Source organism: Halyomorpha halys, unplaced genomic scaffold (assembly GCF_000696795.3).
Source record: "Halyomorpha halys isolate HHAL.00 unplaced genomic scaffold, Hhal_1.1 Scaffold88.1, whole genome shotgun sequence".
Taxonomy (NCBI): Eukaryota; Metazoa; Arthropoda; class Insecta; order Hemiptera; family Pentatomidae; genus Halyomorpha; species Halyomorpha halys.
The window spans coordinates 1918538-1927811 of NW_027114863.1; positions in this window are offsets into that span (position 1 = coordinate 1918538).

A 9274-nucleotide genomic window follows, 5' to 3' on the forward strand; every position below is an offset into this window, starting at 1 on the left:
CAGCGAGATGGTTGGCAAAAATATCACTAAATAATAAAAAAATTAAGTGACATAAAAATTAAATTATATAAAAAAAGGAAATTATAATAATACACCTAATACATAATACTTATTATTTAATACTTAATCCCTAATAATTAATATTAAATACTCAATACATAATATTTAGTATCCAATAATTAATACTTAATATCCAATATTTAATACCTAATAATTAATATTAAACACTTAATACTTAATATTTAATACCTAATAATTATTATTTAAAACTTAATACCTAATATTTAAAGCCTCCACCTAAACTACAAAGTAAAATGAAATATATGAATACAATTAAAAACCCTGATTATCCCCATTAAAGTAAAATATTCAATAAAATACTTAATACGATAAAATACTCAATACTCAAATAGAAAACAATTAATAAGATAAAATAGTTTATAATAAATTATACTCTAAAACTATAAAATGCTTAGTACATTTAATACCTATAATTAATATTTAAGATTATAACCTAATAATTATTATTTAATTCTTAATACTTAATATTTAATACATAGTAATTAATATTTAACATTTAATACCTAATAATTATTATTTAATACTTAATAACTAATGTTTTATGCCTCTTAATTAATTCTTATACCTAACAATTAGGTCTAATTACTTATAATTAATATTTAATACTTAATACCTAATAATTAATATTTACCATTCAATACCTAATAATTATTATTTAATACTTGATACGTAACATTTAATGCCTCCTTATTAATACTTATTGTTTCTACTTATATTGTTTCGTTTTATTTTTTCTTTCACTTACCTATACTTATTTATTGATATATTCAGCCTTACCCAACCCTGTGGGCAATACAGCTCATTAATAAAAGGGCTATTTTTTAAAATTCGTTTCAACAGTTGGTTATCCTCTTTTTATCCCCCTTCAGCCCCTTTGTCTTCCAGGAGGCGGTCCTCTTCGCCCCAGGAAGTGGGCCAGGTCCACTCAACTTTTCCATCCCTACACAAAATTTTAGTGATACGGGTATTTATATTCAGTGGCCGGCTAAGGTCCGTTAATTAATTCTCCGTGAGAACATTAACCTATATGTAAAATATATAGTAACCGTGATCGTGAAAAAAGTTCGTATGTGGGTTTTTGACGGTCTATTGAGTCCATAAAACCAAGGCTTGCAAAATGGTCAGAGTCTCTGTGTGTGAACGGCCTAGCTCAAAAACGAAAAGTCGTGATAGTGGAATGTGACAGCAACTAAGATAGTTAAGATTATAACGAAGAATGGGAGTTATAGTGTGTCCGCCTTTTAGCATAAATATACTTATATCAATATATTTTATTACATTGATAAGACGCTGTGCTACATACTCCATTGACCCGGGTCCAAATCCAGCTGTGGTAGATAGCTATTTATTCTGTTACAGTAACCCTGAGTCAACCCGGTGGGTTCGTGAGCCCTCCGAGGTCTACCCAGCCATAAAGAGAGCAACCTTAGTTGTAGAAGAATCGGTTGAGCGTGATCATGAAGAAATCACCTCCTTGTTTATACGATTATCCGTTGTTCCAGAAACAGTACTTCCTCACAAAGTATTGAACCCCTGACCCTTCATTGGTTGTAGTGAAACAGATTTTCATTTTCATATTTTTTTTTTTAAACTTTATTTATTGATAAATATTATTACAATCTCCCACAAACTTGGGCAATGATTAATAGTGTTAATTGAACATATTCATACGAAAAATTAAAAAACAATAAAATAAATAAATAAATATAAAAAAACAAAATTATATGTATATAAACAGAAAAATATATGAACATAATGAAACAAAGCAAAATAAATAATATACAATATTTACAATCTTGACCAAAGGATATGAAGGGTAGAGCTGGACCTTACAATCACAGCCCTCTCACAGCGTCACTGATAATGAGCCAGTGGAGGCTGAGTAAGTGCGCTTATGCCGCAACACTGAAAATGAGCAGAGCATCTGGTCATTGCCAGAACTCAATTGTTGATATTATTTTACAAGAGCTCATTTGGCCACTGTCGTTTCAACCTACGAGGTGGATTGTTAGGATGGAAGGAACTGGATAAGATTTGAACCAAAGAATTAGGATGATTTGAAAGATTTATATGGAATTTTGAGAATTATTTTTTATATTGGTTTTCTGTTTTATTATTAAATTTTAACAAAAGTCTGTCCTAAAAAATGCATAATGTAGGTCAGTATAAATTCCTCACCATTTTTACGGGATAGGAAGCTACATCAATACCTATAGTTCAAGATTTAAGTATACATTTTATTATTTAAAAAAAATAAAAATAATGATTTGAATGTCTATAAATTCTGTAGATAGGCTAAGGACAGATATTAAGATAATATTATAATTGTCATGTTTATCAAACTTATGAGTTGCAAAAAGTATGGTTTTTTGTTTTTGTAATAAAAATTTGATTGCTGTTCTACAGTTATAGAAGGTTATAGTTATAGAACTACAGTTATAGAATGTTTGAACAAAATATGAAGGCCGGAGAGGAGAGGAGGCGGTGAGCGACAATATCTCTGCGACCGCTAGCGCCATTATCCAGCGGCATTGTACCTTCAGGGTACGTCATCATAACTCCGCCACTCTTTTGTTGTCCGATTGTATACGTAGGTACGTCCTCTCGCTCCGATGAGTCTCACTTTCCTTCAAAATGCTAGGCAAATTATACAGGCTAATACATTTCGGCTCGAACCGTTTACCGCCGTTTTTGGTGGGAAATGCCATTTGGTTCTTTTTCAGCCCGTCACTCTGCGGCTATTTCAGGTAAATCGTGGGCAAGATCCAGTATGGTCAGCTGGTCAACTGCCCTTATCTCCAAAACACCCGGAGTTATTTTTTTTTATTTCACTCTGGAAATCTGGATCTAGTTTCGGTTGTCAGTCTGATTCGTGCCTGGGGAATAGTGTTACTTCACGGTATAATTCATACCAACCTTCCGATTCTGGTTGGGTTAACTAATAGTGTTGAAATAACGACACAATTAATAATATTAAAAAAAAAGAAATATTCATATAAATTTACAATATTTAAACTGATTTTTTTAAAATTATATTTTTGTCATTAAGAACTCTAGAAACTCTGCAAAACATTATAAAAAAAAGTTTTAATAATGTTCGATCTATTTTACTTGAGTAAACAACAATCCATAGTTATAAACATCACATTAATACTGTTGAGACTGGATTGTATATGCTGCAGATCTCAACACCGGCTCTCTTATCAGTCTATCGATGGTGTTCCATAATATATAATTACCGTGTAAATAATATTTAGTTAGTCTTAGTGGTTAACTTAATAACGTTTATTTTTATTTATATTGATTTAATTGAATTAAGTTATTTGAAAAAAAAATGTAATTATATTTGTGTGTTATAATGAGTAATAGAGCCAGTTACTAGGGGCTGATAATTGTTGCTAAGAGGTTGCCCAGCAATGGGCCGACCATCTTCGTTTTTTTTATAGCAGTTCCGGCTAATTAGTGGCTCTGGTAGCGTCTTTAGCAGCCCTGTCTGCATTTGGTTCATGATATACATATATATATATGTGTGTGTGTGTGTATATATGTATATATGTATTTTTTAAAAAATAATTTCTTTCCCCCTAATATGTATATATATATATAGCTTATCTACGTACTTACGTACCTAAGTAAAACCAACAAATACTCGTCCAGGAGAATTAAAAGATCATGGATAATTATTAATTCAAAGTACCTACAGATAAAGACAGATTTAGAATTTACTTTGTTGCCTTAACTTTAATGGGAAGACTGAGTTTGCATGTCTCTAACCAGGGAATTACAATTAGGATCCTGACTAAGATAATAATAAGTCAACGCATTGCGCCCGGTGACAAGTGTAACACGTAAATCAAAACTTATTTTGCTGTGTAGGCACTTTGTCAAAATTCTATAGCATGCCCATCTCCTGATATTCTAAATAAATAACCAATAGGTGAGAGATAAAGAGTATTCTCATTTCGAGTCTAAACCTGGAGAGAAATCAAATTACTTATGCCTTAGTCTCTATATCCCTTCATAAAAAATAATTTACGTTATACATCACACTGCAGTCGCATTTCGTAACTATACCTAGTTGTCAACTCCATTGATTGACTAGCGAGAATGAAGATTCCTAGATAAGTTAAAAGAAGTTATTTAACCTGGATACTAAGTTGTTTTCCAAATTAATGCCCCTGGGTTAAAATTCTCGGACCCTCGTCAAATATTATATTTACCACCGATACCTAATCTCTGCTTTAATAATTTCAACAAAACACTATGTAAGAATATCACATAATTATTATATTTAATTTCATTATACAAAAAATTCAACATTGGCCGGCTCCCTGTTCCCCTCTCTTCAACCCTGATCATAATCATTCCACTTCAGCTGTTCTATTTTCAATTAATTAGTTGTAATTATTCAAAAGTTTTTGCTGAGAAATTCTTTCTCTCAGAGCTGCCCTTGATTCGTTAGCCCTCTCACTCTTCCCGCCTTCTGAATTATTATCCTTCAAAGTTATGGAACAAGTAGTTATTAAGATAAAACTCGAGTTTTATATAAATATAAAATATAACATAATTCCTTATTAAAGAATTTTTTAAACATTAAGAATAAAAAAAAATCTAAAATTTTGTTGCAATTATCGTCTAAATCGTCTCAGAGTACCTGTTTTGTAGTTTAACGTCGGAATAAAATTATATAAAAATTGTGTTACTACAATAAATGAATAGCTCCAAGTATAAACAACAATAAAAATTATTTCCCTAAAAGTATGTGTCATGGTCGTGTTAATATGTAATGACAACTTGTTGGGCTTCAGCGGATCTACCTCTTTGCAGTAACACTCGTTACCGAACGCCAAGCGTAAAAAAGTTCTCCAGTTTGTGGAAAAGGGATACGTTGTAATTGCATATATTGTTGCACTATTAGTTAATGAATATTGTAGTGATTAATTGTAGGGCAACACAGTGCACACAACTGTTTGCAGTAATTATAGTAAGTAGTTTATTTTCTTTGTATTTTATAAGATATCGTATGTAGCATGAGCCCTTTGTATGTATTACTTTGTAAAGATATGTATTTTTCCATTCATATTTGTTCAATGAACTTTTATTGAATCCTAAAATATGTTTATACATAATATATAAACATTTCTAGCATTATTTTTCTACAAAACGATTTTCGGAAAAATTCAGCAGTCTGAGTCATGTTTAGAATAAGGTCATGTAAAAATGTCCACAGTGCTCTTAGACAATCCAACAAAAGTGTACGGCGTTATTGTACTCGGTGTCAAACGTGGTATGTTTGAGAGAATACTAACGAATGAATATACTCGGTTTAGGAACTGAATAAAATTTGCGTTAATACGGTTTACTAAAGTGAAAATCTATTCACAAAACAACCTTATCAAAGTGTTATAGTGAAAGCTGCGAAATACCGTAAATTTGAGATGAGAGGGAGTGGTGAAGAACCCACACAGCTCCCGGATTTAGGACATACGTAGGTTTCTGAAGTGACCAGGTCACAGAGGAACAGAGGTGTGTAACCTGAACCTGATGCAAACTATTGATAATATTTATACTTCGTCCCATACATATTCTTCATTTCTTACAATTGTACTTCCGTACATTGTATCATTTGGCCTAATAACTATAATACAATATATATATTAAATAAAGGCTATTTAGAAGTTTACATTATTTATTATCAAAATATTAGCATATAAAAATGCATACATTGTAATTTTAAACAATCATAATGCGCCAGAAACACATATTGAAATGTATTGCGCCAATACATTGAAATTTGATGAAATGAAAATAGCCTTTTATTTATGCAATTAAATTAAATCATTACAAGATATAATATAGATAAAACTATTATATATATAATAGTTGAAAAAACATTAAATTCTATCAATTTTCTCTTCTTCCCCCTCTCTCCTCTTCGGCATCCTTTCCTGCATAGGCCTTCCCTTTCGGGAGTAATAGTCTGCACTTCCCGGGGTGACCAGCCCTATTGGGAGGCGAGTTCTTTCCCTTTTTTCTTCCAGACATCCCTGTCCCTAGCAGCTCTCCACCAGAGAGGTCCTGCCATCCTCTTGAACATATCTCTCCATCTTTTCTTTTGACGTCCTCTTCTTCTTTGAAGGTCGTATGGAGTCCATTATGTGGCAGTTTTTGACCGTCTATCATCTTCGCTTCGAAGGAGATGCCCTGCCCATTTCCATTTACTCAATCTTGTCTTCTTCAGTGAGTCAGTGAGTCCTGTTTCTTTCTGGATCCAAGCATTTTTTATTCGATCTCTTTTCCTCACGTTCACAATGCCTCTTCCAATATTATTTTGCCACACCTGTAATTTCCTCTCCTGAGCTATAGTCAGTGACCATGCTTGGCATCCATAAGTGACCACTGGGCTAATGCAACTATCGAAGACTTTTGTCTTTTAAGGTCAATAATTTTACATTGTAAATTACGATTTTTTAAATATCGGGTAAACTCAATAATTATCCATTGCAAGAAAAGATAATTTCAAATCTGGCGGTAAACTTGATAGGGCAATTTAACTGACAAGTAGAGTGCAAGGTCTGGGCTCACGGATTCAGTTCAAATTTTAGTGGACGGTAGATTTAGTTTTTCTGTTGATGAAGATATATGGTTATATGAGCCACTATTCAATATTTTTTTAGATATTTACATTTCAGTTCTGTAGCAATCGATTACACGTAATGGGCTTAGTGTAGCAGCAACAGATCGGTGTTACTCGTGGAGTATTTGTTCTTTATTATTGTTAATTATTAATTATTCTGTACTTATACGAATATTAATGATAAATAAAACTATTATAAGATTTCTAGTCATTAAAGACATTTCATTTCCAATTTATTTAATCTCCATTATGCTTCTTAATATGTAAAAAAAAAAAAAAAAAAAAAGGGTATACGGTAGCAGCGTGGTAGCGTACCAGGCTACCAACCCGAAGGTTGTGAGTTCAAGCCCCTGGTACTAACCGAAATTTTTTCACATATTTAATATTTACATAATACGCACTCGTAGCTTCTCCCTGGACATTTGTGTATTTCCGTAGAACATCGCGCGAGGAGTTCCTCCACGGTCTGTCGTACCAGAAGAAGAAAAAGAAGATATGTAAAAATAGTTATAAAATAAAAAAAAAAAATTATTCACTCTCCACGGACTCGAACCCGGTTCAGAACTGAATTTAAGGCGTGAATTGCATCTTTTCAATCAATTGCACATATCTAAAATATTATTGATTAGTGGCCCCTATAATCATACATCTTCATCAATAGGGAAACTAAATCTACCGTCCCACAAAATGTGAACTAAATCCGTGACCCCAAGACTTTTTAGAAATTTACGTTTAAGTACGTAACCATAAAGGAACCTTCCATAGTTCCAGTTAGATCTGATATCTTGAGGAGGTGTATTGTATTATTCCGTTTATTGCAAATTCAATAAAATAAATTTGATCTAGAAAATTTTGACAGACGACATAGACTTCAAGGAATTTTTGCTCAGACAATAATGAAGAACTTTTTCGTCTTCGATAAAATCATATTTTATAGTGATTAGATGAAGAATTTTTTTCAGCGATTTTTTTGACAGTCCGAAGTGGCTGTTGAATCAACTATAAATTCTAGAGTACGGTCGTAATAGGCATTGCTATGATCCATCTAGTCTTGACGTAACGTCATCCGACAAATAATTTGATTAATATGCAGCCGAGACAACACTGTATAGAGACAGTGGTTTATAATGGAGCAGGTGCATCGCGGGAGTGCACTCCAATCTCCGAGATCGAACCGGTGGTGTCAATATACATATAAAACAAGAGACGTCCCGCGGCTGCTTATTATGCAGCTGGGTCTACGTAATCATAGGTAGTGCTTGGAACCATTGGGCCTACGGTGATGAGGAAACTTGGCCCTCGGCCGAGCAGCTCATCTCCTCCCCTGATATTATTAAATTAGGCCCGGCTCAAGATTAACTGTTGGCTCACTTTAACACTTGCTGTTTAATTTGCCTCGGAGGCTTTTAGTACCAGCCTTCTTGAAAATTAGAGATTCATTGCTCTCAGCTCCTCGCTCGCCGGAAACAATTTACCTCTAAAAATTTAAATTTGATGATACCCTTAGTCTGAGGAAGTGCAGTAGTTGCACCCTAGAATAATCCACAGCTGACTTAAACGAAGGTGCATTACGGTGCATTAGGGAAACAAAAGGACATTAAATTCCATCCGTGTAGGGGATATTTTCTAGCTAGCTTTCATATTTGAAACAGGGTTCTCCTCTGCAACTTGCTTCGGTTAATTTTCTTCCATAAGAGTCTTAAGTTTTCCTCCCTTAATGACCATCCTTTCTTAGTTTTACATTAAACAATATTAAAATAGACTGATTACTTTTTGACTAAAAAAAAAAAATTAGTCTTGGTAATCGTTGTTGGGAGAAAATATAAGGTTAGGTAAACATATATTTAATATTTTTTCAATAAAAGTGATATAAAAATATATACTGTATACTGCCCCTTAGTTGGACTTATTATCCTGATTTAAAACAAAAAATTGTGACATTCTTGGAACTGGCCGACAAAAGTGAAACCTCTTTATATTTAACGAAATTTTAATTTTAAATTTTATTGATAATGATATTAATTTTACAAAAATACTATAACATATAAAATTAAGATAAAATAAATAGATTAAAATAATAATTCTTAATAAAACATAAAAGTAAAGTTAATAACAAAGAAAAAAATTATAAATAATAAACACAATTTTAGAGTGACAATAACAGAACTGATCAATATAGAGCTTATAACAGCATGTCCTGCAGCAGCCTTAATTACAATCCTCACCGAAAATAAAATACAGGTATAATGCAATTTTTGGTTGAAACAAATTTGTTTAGTAGTTATAAAAAATATCTAATACCTGGGAATTTATCTCGATCACCGCCTTACCTGGAATCACCATATCAACATCAAACTAAATTAAACTTATGCAAGGTTAGCTATGCTATATCCTATCCTAAACAGAAATTCCAAACTACAACCAGAAACAACTGTTCTTATATTTAAAACAATCCTCAGGCCACTGCTGATGTACGGCTGTGAAGTCTGGGGAGCGGCATCCTTCACGAAATGGAAAAAACTACAATCTTTTCAAAATAAAGTCCTAAGAATCGCA